Source organism: Schistocerca gregaria, chromosome 8 (genome assembly GCF_023897955.1).
Source record: "Schistocerca gregaria isolate iqSchGreg1 chromosome 8, iqSchGreg1.2, whole genome shotgun sequence".
Taxonomy (NCBI): Eukaryota; Metazoa; Arthropoda; class Insecta; order Orthoptera; family Acrididae; genus Schistocerca; species Schistocerca gregaria.
The window spans coordinates 14,846,373-14,862,650 of record NC_064927.1 but is presented as its reverse complement, the minus strand read 5'-3'; the positions used below and the strand labels follow the sequence as shown (position 1 = coordinate 14,862,650).

The 16,278-nt window shown below is 46.8% G+C and overlaps 10 non-coding genes across 10 annotated transcripts; all 10 read left to right on the top strand.

Moving 5' to 3' along the window:
• Positions 1-673: 673 nt before the first annotated feature.
• On the top strand, positions 674-746 carry Trnak-cuu (transfer RNA lysine (anticodon CUU)). The gene has a single exon. It is a non-coding gene; the product is annotated as a tRNA-Lys (tRNA).
• A 1,431-nt stretch (positions 747-2,177) lies between these two features.
• Trnak-cuu (transfer RNA lysine (anticodon CUU)) lies at positions 2,178-2,250 on the top strand. Its single transcript has one exon. It is a non-coding gene; the product is annotated as a tRNA-Lys (tRNA).
• A 1,440-nt stretch (positions 2,251-3,690) lies between these two features.
• Positions 3,691-3,763, top strand: Trnak-cuu (transfer RNA lysine (anticodon CUU)). The gene has a single exon. It is a non-coding gene; the product is annotated as a tRNA-Lys (tRNA).
• A 1,440-nt stretch (positions 3,764-5,203) lies between these two features.
• Trnak-cuu (transfer RNA lysine (anticodon CUU)) lies at positions 5,204-5,276 on the top strand. Its single transcript has one exon. It is a non-coding gene; the product is annotated as a tRNA-Lys (tRNA).
• A 1,431-nt stretch (positions 5,277-6,707) lies between these two features.
• On the top strand, positions 6,708-6,781 carry Trnak-cuu (transfer RNA lysine (anticodon CUU)). The gene has a single exon. It is a non-coding gene; the product is annotated as a tRNA-Lys (tRNA).
• A 1,425-nt stretch (positions 6,782-8,206) lies between these two features.
• Positions 8,207-8,279, top strand: Trnak-cuu (transfer RNA lysine (anticodon CUU)). Its single transcript has one exon. It is a non-coding gene; the product is annotated as a tRNA-Lys (tRNA).
• Positions 8,280-9,722: 1,443 nt separating this feature from the next.
• Positions 9,723-9,795, top strand: Trnak-cuu (transfer RNA lysine (anticodon CUU)). The gene has a single exon. It is a non-coding gene; the product is annotated as a tRNA-Lys (tRNA).
• A 1,433-nt stretch (positions 9,796-11,228) lies between these two features.
• Trnak-cuu (transfer RNA lysine (anticodon CUU)) lies at positions 11,229-11,301 on the top strand. Its single transcript has one exon. It is a non-coding gene; the product is annotated as a tRNA-Lys (tRNA).
• A 1,434-nt stretch (positions 11,302-12,735) lies between these two features.
• On the top strand, positions 12,736-12,808 carry Trnak-cuu (transfer RNA lysine (anticodon CUU)). Its single transcript has one exon. It is a non-coding gene; the product is annotated as a tRNA-Lys (tRNA).
• Positions 12,809-14,251: 1,443 nt separating this feature from the next.
• Trnak-cuu (transfer RNA lysine (anticodon CUU)) lies at positions 14,252-14,324 on the top strand. Its single transcript has one exon. It is a non-coding gene; the product is annotated as a tRNA-Lys (tRNA).
• The last annotated feature ends 1,954 nt before the right edge of the window (positions 14,325-16,278 follow it).

Below are 16,278 nucleotides of genomic sequence, written 5' to 3'. Positions count from 1 at the left end.
TCTATATTTGGTCGGTCACGTAAGAGGTTGAATGTAACGAATGGGTGGGAAAGAGCAAGGGCAGCGGCTGAGTAGAACGAAAACACAAATTATCAGGGGTGTGAGCGTTTCGAGATGAGTCATATACAAGTTGCACTTGGTCGTCAGTGACTGTGTGGCCTAATGGATAAGGCGTCGGACTTCGGATCTGAAGATTACAGGTTCGAATGCTGTCACGCTCGTGTTTTATCATTTCTGAATAAGAAACATACCGTTTTAATGTAGCATTTGAGCAGTACGAAACCGTCTGAATGTTGCTGTTGACCATTTTCTGCTTGGAGATGCTCTTGATCTTGAAACACACACTACAAGACCGGTGTTAACTAGCGAAATGGTCGGCAGAGTGCCGTCACCGCGAGTTTCCACTAGCACTTGCACATCTAAAACAACGTCGGAAAGTAACTCGTTCGCCTTTTGAGTCACATCAAGTATGAGTGTTAATTCTGACGCCACTAGCTCTGCAGGTTGTCATGCAATTACTTTACCTCTCAGAAATGATTATGAAATAAAAGTGAAGTACGTGACGAGTGTGACGTTAGGAAAACATTAGGCAGCATGGAGAGATTCTGTATGGGACCACCCAACCCAAACGAGTACCGTGTGACGTGCTGCCCGGCAAGTATTCACCCAAGCAGCCCGGCTAGCTCAGTCGGTAGAGCATGAGACTCTTAATCTCAGGGTCGTGGGTTCGACACCCACGCTGGGCGGAACGGAATTTTGTTCCGCTGCAGAAGTAAATTACCGTTTTTCTGATTAACGTGATGTAATGGAAATAGCAACTTTAAACTTTGCCTACGTCTCTGTCAGTCGCAAGGAAACTGTATTTGAAGGTGAAGGTGATTTTGTAGACATGTGTGAAAGACATGATCTGAAATGCAAGAGTTGTTGTTTGGAGAGGACATCGGTTAAGTGTCAGATGTGTAGCCAAGCAGTAATGGGTCGCCATAGCTGCAAATATTAGTCGGTAATATGAAGTGTTGTCAGCTGAAGTCTGATGATCCAGACGACCGTAAGGATGAAGTACGCAAAAGTACCGCTAGGACGCGCCCATTTAGCTCAGTGGTAGAGCACTAGATTAATAAACCAAGGGTCGTGAGTTCCATCCTCAAAGGAAAAAGTCGAATTTTGGAAATCAGTTGCGCGTAGTGGCCGTATAGCAAACAGTATCTGTGATGACGAACAATTAGCCACGTGCCTTTTATTAAGAATTACTCTCAGATGTGATTAAGGCGAATGGCGCAGATAAAGCCTTTGCCAAAGCGGTACAGCATAAGGTGGGACGAGGCAGTCTGAATTACATTTTATAGATGTATTTCTCACATATGTCAGAGCCTCTCGCGGTCGTCGTCGTCGTCGTCGCCGCCGCCGCTTCTGCAGAAGTAGCAAATGGCCATCGTGGCATATGCGGCAAGGCACGCCCTGCCTTCGATTCCGTATGCACAAAGTGTGTGGTCTTGTTTCCCAGTCTATATTTGGTCGGTCACGTAAGAGGTTGAATGTAACGAATGGGTGGGAAAGAGCAAGGGCAGCGGCTGTGTAGAACGAAAACACAAATTAGCAGGGGTGTGAGCGTTTCGAGATGAGTCATATACAAGGTGCACTTGGTCGTCAGTGACTGTGTGGCCTAATGGATAAGGCGTCGGACTTCGGATCTGAAGATTACAGGTTCGAATGTTGTCACGCTCGTGTTTTATCAGTTCTGAAAAAGAAACATACCGTTTTAATGTAGCATTTGAGCAGTACAAAACCGTCTGAATGTTGCTGTTGACCATTTTCTGCTTGGAGATGCTCTTGAGCTTGAAACACACACTACAAGACCGGTGTTAACTAGCGAAATGGTCGGCAGAGTGCCGTCACCGCGAGTTTCCACTGGCACTTGCACATCTAAAACAACGTCGGAAAGTAACTCGTTCGCCTTTTGAGTAACATCAAGTATGAGTGTTAATTTTGACGCCACTAGCTCTGCAGGTTGTCATGCAATTCCTTTACCTCTCAGAAATGATTATGAAATAAAAGTGAAGTACGTGACGAGTGTGACGTTAGGAAAACATTAGGCAGCATGGAGAGATTCTGTATGGGACCACCCAACCCAAACGAGTACTGTGTGACGTGCTGCCCGGCAACTATTCACCGAAGCAACCCGACTAGCTCAGTCGGTAGAGCATGAGACTCTTAATCTCAGGGTCGTGGGTTCGAGCCCCACGCTGGGCGGAACGGAATTTTGTTCCGCTGCAGATGTAAATTACCGTTTTTCTGATTAACGTGATGTAATGGAAATAGCAACTTTAAACTTTGCCTACGTCTCTGTCAGTCGCAAGGAAACTGTATTTGAAGGTGAAGGTGATTTTGTAGACATGTGTGAAAGACATGTTCTGAAATGCAAGTGTTGTTGTTTGGAGAGGACATCGGTTACGTGTCAGATGTGTAGCCAAGCAGTAATGGGTCGCCATAGCTGCAAATATTAGTTGGTAATATGAAGCGTTGTCAGCTGAAGTCTGATGATCCAGACGACCGTAAGGACGAAGTCCGCAAAAGTACCGCTAGGACGCGCCCCTTTAGCTCAGTGGTAGAGCACTGGACTAGTAAATCAAGGGTCGTGAGTTCCATCCTCAAATGAAGAAGTCGAATTTTGGAAATCAGTTGCGCGTCGCGGCCGTATAGCAAACAGTATCTGTGATGACAAACAATTAGCGACGTGCCTTTTATTAAAAATTACTCTCAGATGTGATTAAGGCGAATGGCGCAGATAAAGCCTTTGCAATAGCGGTACAGCATAAGGTGGGACGAGGCAGTCTGAATTACATTTTATAGATGTATTTCTCACATATGTCAGAGCCTCTCGCGGTCGTCGTCGTCGTCGTCGTCGTCGTCGCCGCCGCCGCTTCTGCAGAAGTAGCAAATGGCCATCGTGGCAAATGCGGCGAGGCACGCCCTGCCTTCGATTCCGTATGCACAAAGTGTGTGGTCTTGTTTCCCAGTCTATATTTGGTCGGTCACGTAAGAGGTTGAATGTAACGAATGGGTGGGAAAGAGCAAGGGCAGCGGCTGTGTAGAACGAAAACACAAATTATCAGGGGTGTGAGCGTTTCGAGATGAGACATATACAAGGTGCACTTGGTCGTCAGTGACTGTGTGGCCTAATGGATAAGGCGTCGGACTTCGGATCTAAAGATTACAGGTTCGAATGTTGTCACGCTCGTGTTTTATCAGTTCTGAAAAAGAAACATACCGTTTTAATGTAGAATTTGAGCAGTACAAAACCGTCTGAATGTTGCTGTTGACCATTTTCTGCTTGGAGATGCTCTTGAGCTTGAAACACACACTACAAGACCGGTGTTAACTAGCGAAATGGTCGGCAGAGTGCCGTCACCGCGAGTTTCCACTGGCACTTGCACATCTAAAACAACGTCGGAAAGTAACTCGTTCGCCTTTTGAGTCACATCAAGTATGAGTGTTAATTTTGACGCCACTAGCTCTGCAGGTTGTCATGCAATTACTTTACCTCTCAGAAATGATTATGAAATAAAAGTGAAGTACGTGACGAGTGTGACGTTAGGAAAACATTAGGCAGCATGGAGAGATTCTGTATGGGACCACCCAACCCAAACGAGTATCGTGTGACGTGCTGCCCGGCAAGTATTCACCCAAGCAGCCCGGCTAGCTCAGTCGGTAGAGCATGAGACTCTTAATCTCAGGGTCGTGGGTTCGACACCCACGCTGGGCGGAACGGAATTTTGTTCCGCTGCAGAAGTAAATTACCGTTTTTCTGATTAACGTGATGTAATGGAAATAGCAACTTTAAACTTTGCCTACGTCTCTGTCAGTCGCAAGGAAACTGTATTTGAAGGTGAAGGTGAATTTGTAGACATGTGTGAAAGACATGATCTGAAATGCAAGAGTTGTTGTTTGGAGAGGACATCGGTTAAGTGTCAGATGTGTAGCCAAGCAGTAATGGGTCGCCATAGCTGCAAATATTAGTCGGTAATATGAAGTGTTGTCAGCTGAAGTCTGATGATCCAGACGACCGTAAGGATGAAGTACGCAAAAGTACCGCTAGGACGCGCCCATTTAGCTCAGTGGTAGAGCACTAGATTAATAAACCAAGGGTCGTGAGTTCCATCCTCAAAGGAAAAAGTCGAATTTTGGAAATCAGTTGCGCGTCGTGGCCGTATAGCAAACAGTATCTGTGATGACGAACAATTAGCGACGTGCCTTTTATTAAGAATTACTCTCAGATGTGATTAAGGCGAATGGCGCAGATAAAGCCTTTGCCAAAGCGGTACAGCATAAGGTGGGACGAGGCAGTCTGAATTACATTTTATAGATGTATTTCTCACATATGTCAGAGCCTCTCGCGGTCGTCGTCGTCGTCGTCGTCGTCGTCGCCGCCGCCGCTTCTGCAGAAGTAGCAAATGGCCATCGTGGCAAATGCGGCGAGGCACGCCCTGCCTTCGATTCCGTATGCACAAAGTGTGTGGTCTTGTTTCCCAGTCTATATTTGGTCGGTCACGTAAGAGGTTGAATGTAACGAATGGGTGGGAAAGAGCAAGGGCAGCGGCTGTGTAGAACGAAAACACAAATTATCAGGGGTGTGAGCGTTTCGAGATGAGTCATATCAAAGGTGCACTTGGTCGTAAGTGACTGTGTGGCCTAATGGATAAGGCGTCGGACTTCGGATCTGAAGATTACAGGTTCGAATGCTGTCACGCTCGTGTTTTATCAGTTCTGAATAAGAAACATACCGTTTTAATGTAGCATTTGAGCAGTACAAAACCGTCTGAATGTTGCTGTTGACCATTTTCTGCTTGGAGATGCTCTTGAGCTTGAAACACACACTACAAGACCGGTGTTAACTAGCGAAATGGGCGGCAGAGTGCCGTCACCGCGAGTTTCCACTGGCACTTGCACATCTAAAACAACGTCGGAAAGTAACTCGTTCGCCTTTTGAGTCACATCAAGTATGAGTGTTAATTTTGACGCCACTAGCTCTGCAGGTTGTCATGCAATTCCTTTACCTCTCAGAAATGATTATGAAATAAAAGTGAAGTACGTGACGAGTGTGACGTTAGGAAAACATTAGGCAGCATGGAGAGATTCTGTATGGGACCACCCAACCCAAACGAGTACTGTGTGAGGTGCTGCCCGGCAAGTATTCACCGAAGCAGCCCGGCTAGCTCAGTCGGTAGAGCATGAGACTCTTAATCTCAGGGTCGTGGGATCGAGCCCCACGCCGGGCGGAACGGAATTTTGTTCCGCTGCAGATGTAAATTACCGTTTTTCTGATTAACGTGATGTAATGGAAATAGCAACTTTAAACTTTGCCTACGTCTCTGTCAGTCGCAAGGAAACTGTATTTGAAGGTGAAGGTGATTTTGTAGACATGTGTGAAAGACATGTTCTGAAATGCAAGTGTTGTTGTTTGGAGAGGACATCGGTTACGTGTCAGATCTGTAGCCAAGCAGTAATGGGTCGCCATAGCTGCAAATATTAGTCAGTAATATGAAGTGTTGTCAGCTGAAGTCTGATGATCCAGACGACCGTAAGGACGAAGTACGCAAAAGTAGCGCTAGGACGCGCCCCTTTAGCTCAGTGGTAGAGCACTGGACTAGTAAACCAAGGGTCGTGTGTTCCATCCTCAAAGGAAGAAGTCGAATTTTAGAAATCAGTTGCGCGTCGTGGCCGTATAGCAAACAGTATCTGTGATGACGAACAATTAGCGACATGCCTTTTATTAAGAATTACTCTCAGATGTGATTAAGGCGAATGGCGCAGATAAAGCCTTTGCCAAAGCGGTTCAGCATAAGGTGGGACGAGGCAGTCTGAATTACATTTTATAGATGTATTTCTCACATATGTCAGAGCCTCTCGCGGTCGTCGTCGTCGTCGTCGCCGCCGCCGCTTCTGCAGAAGTAGCAAATGGCCATCGTGGGAAATGCGGCGAGGCACGCCCTGCCTTCGATTCCGTATGCACAAAGTGTGTGGTCTTGTTTCCCAGTCTATATTTGGTCGGTCACGTAAGAGGTTGAATGTAACGAATGGGTGGGAAAGAGCAAGATCAGCGGCAGTGTAGAACGAAAACACAAATTATCAGGGGTGTGAGCGTTTCGAGATGAGTCATATACAAGGTGCACTTGGTCGTCAGTGACTGTGTGGCCTAATGGATAAGGCGTCGGACTTCGGATCTGAAGATTACAGGTTCGAATGCTGTCACGCTCGTGTTTTATCAGTTCTGAAAAAGAAACATACCGTTTTAATGCAGCATTTGAGCAGTACAAAACCGTCTGAATGTTGCTGTTGACCATTTTCTGCTTGGAGATGCTCTTGAGCTTTAAACACACACTACAAGACCGGTGTTAACTAGCGAAATTGTCGGCAGAGTGCCATCACCGCGAGTTACCACTGGCACTTGCACATCTAAAACAACGTCGGAAAGTAACTCGTTCGCCTTTTGAGTCACATCAAGTATGAGTGTTAATTTTGACGCCACTAGCTCTGCAGGTTGTCATGCAATTCCTTTACCTCTCAGAAATGATTATGAAATAAAAGTGAAGTACGTGACGAGTGTGACGTTAGGAAAACATTAGGCAGCATGGAGAGATTCTGTATGGGACCACCCAACCCAAACGAGTACTGTGTGACGTGCTGCCCGGCATGTATTCACCGAAGCAGCCCGGCTAGCTCAGTCGGTAGAGCATGAGACTCTTAATCTCAGGGTCTGGGTTCGAGCCCCACGCTGGCGGCACGGAATTTTGTTCCGCTGCAGATGTAAATTACCGTTTTTCTGATTAACGTGATGTAATGGAAATAGCAACTTTAAACTTTGCCTACGTCTCTGTCAGTCGCAAGGAAACTGTATTTGAAGGTGAAGGTGATTTTGTAGACATGTGTGAAAGACATGTTCTGAAATGCAAGTGTTGTTGTTTGGAGAGGACATCGGTTACGTGTCAGATGTGTAGCCAAGCAGTAATGGGTCGCCATAGCTGCAAATATTAGTCTGTAATATGAAGTGTTGTCAGCTGAAGTCTGATGATCAAGACGACCGTAAGGACGAAGTACGCCAAAGTAACGCTAGGACGCGCCCCTTTAGCTCAGTGGTAGAGCACTGGACTAGTAAACCAAGGGTCGTGAGTTCTATCCTCAAAGGAAGAAGTCGAATTTTGGAAATCAGTTGCGCGTCGTGGCCGTATAGCAAACAGTATCTGTGATGACGAACAATTAGCGACATGCCTTTTATTAAGAATTACTCTCAGATGTGATTAAGGCGAATGGCGCAGATAAAGCCTTTGCCAAAGCGGTACAGCATAAGGTGGGACGAGGCAGTCTGAATTACATTTTATAGATGTATTTCTCACATATGTCACAGCCTCTCGCGGTCGTCATCGTCGTCGCCGCCGCCGCTTCTGCAGAAGTAGCAAATGGCCATCGTGGCAAATGCGGCGAGGCACGCCCTGCCTTCGATTCCGTATGCACAAAGTGTGTGGTCTTGTTTCCCAGTCTATATTTGGTCGGTCACGTATGAGGTTGAATGTAACGAATGGGTAGGAAAGAGCAAGATCAACGGCTGTGTAGAACGAAAACACAAATTATCAGGGGTGTGAGCGTTTCGAGATGAGTCATATACAAGGTGCACTTGGTCGTCAGTGACTGTGTGGCCTAATGGATAAGGCGTCGGACTTCGGATCTGAAGATTACAGGTTCGAATGCTGTCACGCTCGTGTTTTATCAGTTCTGAAAAAGAAACATACCGTTTTAATGCAGCATTTGAGCAGTACAAAACCGTCTGAATGTTGCTGTTGACCATTTTCTGCTTGGAGATGCTCTTGAGCTTTAAACACACACTACAAGACCGGTGTTAACTAGCGAAATTGTCGGCAGAGTGCCATCACCACGAGTTTCCACTGGCACTTGCACATCTAAAACAACGTCGGAAAGTAACTCGTTCGCCTTTTGAGTCACATCAAGTATGAGTGTTAATTTTGACGCCACTAGCTCTGCAGGTTGTCATGCAATTCCTTTACCTCTCAGAAATGATTATGAAATAAAAGTGAAGTACGTGACGAGTGTGACGTTAGGAAAACATTAGGCAGCATGGAGAGATTCTGTATGGGACCACCCAACCCAAACGAGTACTGTGTGAGGTGCTGCCCGGCAAGTATTCACCGAAGCAGCCCGGCTAGCTCAGTCGGTAGAGCATTAGACTCTTAATCTCAGGGTCGTGGGTTCGACCCCCACGCCGGGCGGAACGGAATTTTGTTCCGCTGTAGATGTAAATTACCGTTTTTCTGATGAACGTGATGTAATGGAAATAGCAACTTTAAACTTTGCCTACGTCTCTGTCAGTCGCAAGTAAACTGTATTTGAAGGTGAAGGTGATTTTGTAGACATGTGTGAAAGACATGTTCTGAAATGCAAGTGTTGTTGTTTGTAGAGGACATCGGTTACGTGTCAGATGTGTAGCCAAGCAGTAATGGGTCGCCATAGCTGCAAATATTAGTCGGTAATATGAAGTGTTGTCAGCTGAAGTCTGATGATCCAGACGACCGTAAGGATGAAGTACGTAAAAGTACCGCTCGGACGCGCCCCTTTAGCTCAGTGGTAGAGCACTGGACTAGTAAATCAAGGGTCGTGAGTTCCATCCTCAAAGGAAGAAGTCGAATTTTGGAAATCAGTTGCGCGTCGTGGCCGTATAGCAAACAGTATCTGTGATGACGAACAATTAGCGACATGCCTTTTATTAAGAATTACTCTCAGATGTGATTAAGGCGAATGGCGCAGATAAAGCCTTTGCCAAAGCGGTACAGCATAAGGTGGGACGAGGCAGTCTGAATTACATTTTATAGATGTATTTCTCACATATGTCAGAGCCTCTCGCGGTCGTCGTCGTCGTCGTCGTCGTCGTCGTCGCCGCCGCCGCTTCTGCAGAAGTAGCAAATGGCCATCGTGGCAAATGCGGCGAGGCACGCCCTGTCTTCGATTCCGTATGCACAAAGTGTGTGGTCTTGTTTCCCAGTCTATATTTGGTCGGTCACGTAAGAGGTTGAATGTAACGAATGGGTGGGAAAGAGCAAGGGCAGCGGCTGTGTAGAACGAAAACACAAATTATCAGGGGTGTGAGCGTTTCGAGATGAGTCATATACAAGTTGCACTTGGTCGTCAGTGACTGTGTGGCCTAATGGATAAGGCGTAGGACTTCGGTTCTGATGATTACAGGTTCGAATGCTGTCACGCTCGTGTTTTATCATTTCTGAATAAGAAACATACCGTTTTAATGTAGAATTTGAGCAGTACGAAACCGTCTGAATGTTGCTGTTGACCATTTTCTGCTTGGAGATGCTCTTGAGCTTGAAACACACACTACAAGACCGGTGTTAACTAGCGAAATGGTCGGCAGAGTGCCGTCACCGCGAGTTTCCAATGGCACTTGCACATCTAAAACAACGTCGGAAAGTAACTCGTTCGCCTTTTGAGTCACATCAAGTATGAGTGTTAATTTTGACGCCACTAGCTCTGCAGGATGTCATGCAATTCCTTTACCTCTCAGAAATGATTATGAAATAAAAGTGAAGTACGTGACGAGTGTGACGTTAGGAAAACATTAGGCAGCATGGAGAGATTCTGTATGGGACCACCCACCCCAAACGAGTACTGTGTGACGTGCTGCCTGGCAAGTATTCACCGAAGCAGCCCGGCTAGCTCAGTCGGTAGAGCATGAGACTCTTAATCTCAGGGTCGTGGGTTCGAGCCCCACGCTGGGCGGAACGGAATTTTGTTCCGCTGCAGATGTAAATTACCGTTTTTCTGATTAACGTGATGTAATGGAAATAGCAACTTTAAACTTTGCCTACGTCTCTGTCAGTCGCAAGAAACTGTATTTGAAGGTGAAGGTGATTTTGTAGACATGTGTGAAAGACATGTTCTGAAATGCAAGTGTTGTTGTTTGGAGAGGACATCGGTTACGTGTCAGATGTGTAGCCAAGCAGTAATGGGTCGCCATAGCTGCAAATATTAGTCGGTAATATGAAGTGTTGTCAGCTGAAGTCTGATGATCCAGACGACCGTAAGGACGAAGTACGCAAAAGTACCGCTAGGATGCGCCCCTTTAGCTCAGTGGTAGAGCACTGGACTAGTAAATCAAGGGTCGTGAGTTCCATCCTCAAAGGAAGAAGTCGAATTTTGGAAATCAGTTGCGCGTCGTGGCTGTATAGCAAACAGTATCTGTGATGACGAACAATTAGCGACATGCCTTTTATTAAGAATTACTCTTAGATGTGATTAAGGCGAATGGCGCAGATAAAGCCTTTGCCAAAGCGGTACAGCATAAGGTGGGACGAGGCAGTCTGAATTACATTTTATAGATGTATTTCTCACATATGTCAGAGCCTCTCGCGGTCGTCGTCGTCGTCGTCGTCGCCGCCGCCGCTTCTGCAGAAGTAGCAAATGGCCATCGTGGCAAATGCGGCGAGGCACGCCCTGCCTTCGATTCCGTATGCACAAAGTGTGTGGTCTTGTTTCCCAGTCTGTATTTGGTCGGTCACGTAAGAGGTTGAATGTAACGAATGGGTGGTAAAGAGCAAGGGCAGCGGCTGTGTAGAACGAAAACACAAATTATCAGGGGTGTGAGCGTTTCGAGATGAGTCATATACAAGTTGCACCTGGTTGTCAGTGACTGTGTGGCCTAATGGAGAAGGCGTCGGACTTCGGATCTGAAGATTACATGTTCGAATGCTGTCACGCTCGTGTTTTATCATTTCTGAATAAGAAACATACCGTTTTAATGTAGCATTTGAGCAGTACGAAACCGTCTGAATGTTGCTGTTGACCATTTTCTGCTTGGAGATGCTCTTGAGCTTGAAACACACACTACAAGACCGGTGTTAACTAGCGAAATGGTCGGCAGAGTGCCGTCACCGCGAGTTTCCACTGGCACTTGCACATCTAAAACAACGTCGGAAAGTAACTCGTTCGCCTTTTGAGTCACATCAAGTATGAGTGTTAATTTTGACGCCACTAGCTCTGCAGGTTGTCATGCAATTCCTTTACCTCTCAGAAATGATTATGAAATAAAAGTGAAGTACGTGACGAGTGTGACGTTAGGAAAACATTAGGCAGCATGGAGAGATTCTGTATGGGACCACCCAACCCAAACGAGTACTGTGTGACGTGCTGCCCGGCAAGTATTCACCGAAGCAGCCCGGCTAGCTCAGTCGGTAGAGCATGAGACTCTTAATTTCAGGGTCGTGGGTTCGAGCCCCACGCTGGGCGGAACGGAATTTTGTTCCGCTGCAGATGTAAATTACCGTTTTTCTGATTAACGTGATGTAATGGAAATAGCAACTTTAAACTTTGCCTACGTCTCTGTCAGTCGCAAGGAAACTGTATTTGAAGGTGAAGGTGATTTTGTAGACATGTGTGAAAGACATATTCTGAAATGCAAGTGTTGTTGTTTGGAGAGGACATCGGTTACGTGTCAGATGTGTAGCCAAGCAGTAATGGGTCGCCATAGCTGCAAATATTAGTCGGTAATATGAAGTGTTGTCAGCTGAAGTCTGATGATACAGACGACCGTAAGGATGAAGTACGTAAAAGTACCGCTGGGACGCGCCCCTTTAGCTCAGTGGTAGAGCACTGGACTAGTAAATCAAGGGTCGTGAGTTCCATCCTCAAAGGAAGAAGTCGAATTTTGGAAATCAGTTGCGCGTCGTGGCCGTATAGCAAACAGTATCTGTGATGACGAACAATTAGCGACATGCCTTTTATTAAGAATTACTCTCAGATGTGATTAAGGCGAATGGCGCAGATAAAGCCTTTGCCAAAGCGGTACAGCATAAGGTGGGACGAGGCAGTCTGAATTACATTTTATAGATGTATTTCTCACATATGTCAGAGCCTCTCGCGGTCGTCGTCGTCGTCGTCGTCGCCGCCGCCGCTTCTGCAGAAGTAGCAAATGGCCATCGTGGCAAATGCGGCGAGGCACGCCCTGCCTTCGATTCCGTATGCACAAAGTGTGTGGTCTTGTTTCCCAGTCTATATTTGGTCGGTCACGTTAGAGGTTGAATGTAACGAATGGGTGGGAAAGAGCAAGGGCAGCGGCTGTGTAGAACGAAAACACAAATTATCAGGGGTGTGAGCGTTTCGAGATGAGTCATATACAAGTTGCACTTGGTCGTCAGTGACTGTGTGGCCTAATGGATAAGGCGTCGGACTTCGGATCTGAAGATTACATGTTCGAATGCTGTCACGCTCGTGTTTTATCATTTCTGAATAACAAACATACCGTTTTAATGTAGCATTTGAGCAGTATGAAACCGTCTGAATGTTGCTGTTGACCATTTTCTGCTTGGAGATGCTCTTGAGCTTGAAACACACACTACAAGACCGGTGTTAACTAGCGAAATGGTCGGCAGAGTGCCGTCACCGCAAGTTTCCACTGGCACTTGCACATCTACAACAACGTCGGAAAGTAACTCGTTCGCCTTTTGAGTCACATCAAGTATGAGTGTTAATTTTGACGCCACTAGCTCTGCAGGATGTCATGCAATTCCTTTACCTCTCAGAAATGATTATGAAATAAAAGTGAAGTACGTGACGAGTGTGACGTTAGGAAAACATTAGGCAGCATGGAGAGATTCTGTATGGGACCACCCAACCCAAACGAGTACTGTGTGACGTGCTGCCCGGCAAATATTCACCGAAGCAGCCAGGCTAGCTCAGTCGGTAGAGCATGAGACTCTTAATCTCAGGGTCGTGGGTTCGAGCCCCACGCTGGGCGAAACGGAATTTTGTTCCGCTGCAGATGTAAATTACCGTTTTTCTGATTAACGTGATGTAATGGAAATAGCAACTTTAAACTTTGCCTACGTCTCTGTCAGTCGCAAGGAAACTGTATTTGAAGGTGAAGGTGATTTTGTAGACATGTGTGAAAGACATGTTCTGAAATGCAAGTGTTGTTGTTTGGAGAGGACATCGGTTACGTGTCAGTTGTGTAGCCAAGCAGTAATGGGTCGTCATAGCTGCAAATATTAGTCGGTAATATGAAGTGTTGTCAGCTGAAGTCTGATGATCCAGACGACCGTAAGGACGAAGTACGCAAAAGTACCGCTAGGACGCGCCCCTTTAGCTCAGTGGTAGAGCACTGGACTAGTAAATCAAGGGTCGTGAGTTCCATCCTCAAAGGAAGAAGTCGAATTTTGGAAATCAGTTGCGCGTCGTGGCCGTATAGCAAACAGTATCTATGATGACGAACAATTAGCGACATGCCTTTTATTAAGAATTACTCTCAGATGTGATTAAGGCGAATGGCGCAGATAAAGCCTTTGCCAAAGCGGTACAGCATAAGGTGGGACGAGGCAGTCTGAATTACATTTTATAGATGTATTTCTCACATATGTCAGAGCCTCTCGCGGTCGTCGTCGTCGTCGTCGTCGTCGTCGTCGCCGCCGCCGCTTCTGCAGAAGTAGCAAATGGTCATCGTGGCAAATGCGGCGAGGCACGCCCTGCCTTCGATTCCGTATGCACAAAGTGTGTGGTCTTGTTTCCCAGTCTATATTTGGTCGGTCACGTAAGAGGTTGAATGTAACGAATGGGTGGGAAAGAGCAAGGGCAGCGGCTGTGTAGAACGAAAACACAAATTATCAGGGGTGTGAGCGTTTCGAGATGAGTCATAAACAAGTTGCACTTCGTCGTCAGTGACTGTGTGGCCTAATGGATGAGGCGTCGGATTTCGGATCTGAAGATTACAGGTTCGAATGCTTTCACACTCGTGTTTTATCAGTTCTGAGAAAGAAACATACCGTTTTAATGTATCATTTGAGCAGTACGAAACCGTCTGGATGTTGCTGTTGACCATTTTCTGCTTGGAGATGCTTTTGAGCTTGAAACACACACTACAAGACCGGTGTTAACTAGCGAAATGGTCGGCAGAGTGCCGTCACCGCGAGTTTCCACTGGCACTTGCACATCTAAAACAACGTCGGAAAGTAACTCGTTCGCCTTTTGAGTCACATCAAGTATGAGTGTTAATTTTGACGCCACTAGCTCTGCAGGTTGTCATGCAATTCCTTTACCTCTCAGAAATGATTATGAAATAAAAGTGAAGTACGTGACGAGTGTGACGTTAGGAAAACATTAGGCAGCATGGAGAGATTCTGTATGGGACCACCCAACCCAAACGAGTACTGTGTGACGTGCTGCCCGGTAAGTTTTCATCGAAGCAGCCCGGCTAGCTCAGTAGGTAGAGCATGAGACTCTTAATCTCAGGGTCGTGGGTTCGAGCCCCACGCTGGGCGGAACGGAATTTTGTTCCGCTGCAGATGTAAATTACCGTTTTTCTGATTAACGTGGTGTAATGGAAATAGCAACTTTAAACTTTGCCTACGTCTCTGTCAGTCGCAAGGAAACTGTATTTGAAGGTGAAGGTGATTTTGTAGACATGTGTGAAAGACATGTTCTGAAATGCAAGTGTTGTTGTTTGGAGAGGACATCGGTTACGTGTCAGATGTGTAGCCAAGCAGTAATGGGTCGCCATAGCTGCAAATATTAGTCGGTAATATGAAGTGTTGTCAGCTGAAGTCTGATGATCCAGACGACCGTAAGGACGAAGTACGCAAAAGTACCGCTAGGCCGCGCCCCTTTAGCTCGGTGGTAAGTTCCGCTTCAGACGCCGTGCAGTGTGGACGTGCCTAGTCTTCCGCTCCGCCGTAGCGTTACGTATAGTGGGATATCGTTTGTTTACGTGTTGTGTTGTACCTTCTGTAAGTTTTTCTCCGTCGTTGTTTCGTTCCTTGTGTTATTTTCTGTGTGTATTTCAGTGTTTTTTGTGTAGCGGTTTTGACCGCTTAGTTTTTGAAAATGTCGTCTCAGGTTATTCCTCGTCAGGCTACAGTTAGTTTTGCTTTCGACAAGTCCACCCGCCATGTGCAACCTAGTTCCCTTGAGATTCATGATTGGTTAGTAGATACCTTTGGCATTAATTCGGATCAAGTGCACACTGCTTATTTTGATACAGAACTCTATGTTTTCTTTGTTAAATTTATGGACCCCCTTCAGGTTGATAAAATTATTTCCAAATTTGGTCATCAGGTTCTCTTTCGGCATCGGGATGATTCTGTCAGTACCGTACTGATTTCAAATGCTTCCATTACGTACACCAGTGTTCGTGTTTACAACCTTCCGCCGGACGTGGATAATGTGTATCTTAAGGAAGGTTTACTCAAGTATGGTGATTTTAAGAGTATTCGCCTTGAACGCTGGTCCAGCCAACATCGTCTGCAGTGTTACAGTGGCATTCGTTCCGTCGAAATGCACGTGAAGCAGAATATTCCCTCGCACCTGCAGATCGGTGGATATCGTGTCCATGTAACATATAGTGGGCAGGTTGGCACCTGTTTTTTGTGTAATGAGAGTGGCCACGTGCGTACCAACTGTCCGCGGAGGGTTTTTGTGTTAATAAATTCTCTCGAACAGCGTCGCAAGTTAACGGTCGCTGACCTCGTTGCAGGTGGTTCTGCTCTTGGTGTCGAACAGTCCAGTGGTAGTAGCGCCCAGCCGCAGGTTGTGCACGCCCCTCACACAGAATTTCCTCCTTTACGTGCCAAATCTGATGTTGTTCCGTCGGTTCCTCAGGTGGGTGTGCCGCTTTTGAATAATAAACGGCGTCGCGCACAAGATGGAAATAGTACGGATGAGGATCTCCCCGAGATGCCCCAATCCGAGAGACCGACATCCTCCGAGCCACAGAGTAGTGTAGATGCTCCCTGTTCCCCAGAAGTAGCTGTTCCGGTAGCGGCTGCAGACGCCCCTCCGGCTTCCGACACGGCTTCTCTCGAGTCGGCTCGTCGGTCGGGCCTGTTGTCGCCGCCTTCCGAACCGACTTCGTTGTCACAACAATTTGAGTCGCAACAACTTCCTGCTTCGCTGCCCCACACCTCTGCCAGCGGAGCTGCTCCGCTTCCTTCCAACTTAGCAGTTTCTGAGCTTCCTGCTCACGTTTCGCCTCCGTGTAGTCCATGTTTGCCGGAAGCTAATACTGGTGTAGACCAGTCCGTTTCGTCGGATGTTTCCCCCGCGACCCCGGACCCTGACTGTGGACCGGCGCGGGTGTTGTCAGATACAGAACTTGATCCTCCTACGTCATCGGCGGCTGCCGCTTCCTTGCCCGTCAGCCGACGCAAGTTGCGCGTTCAGCCGAACGTCAATGCGGTTCGTAAAAAACCGAAACGTAAGGGATCCGCGGAAGGGGGT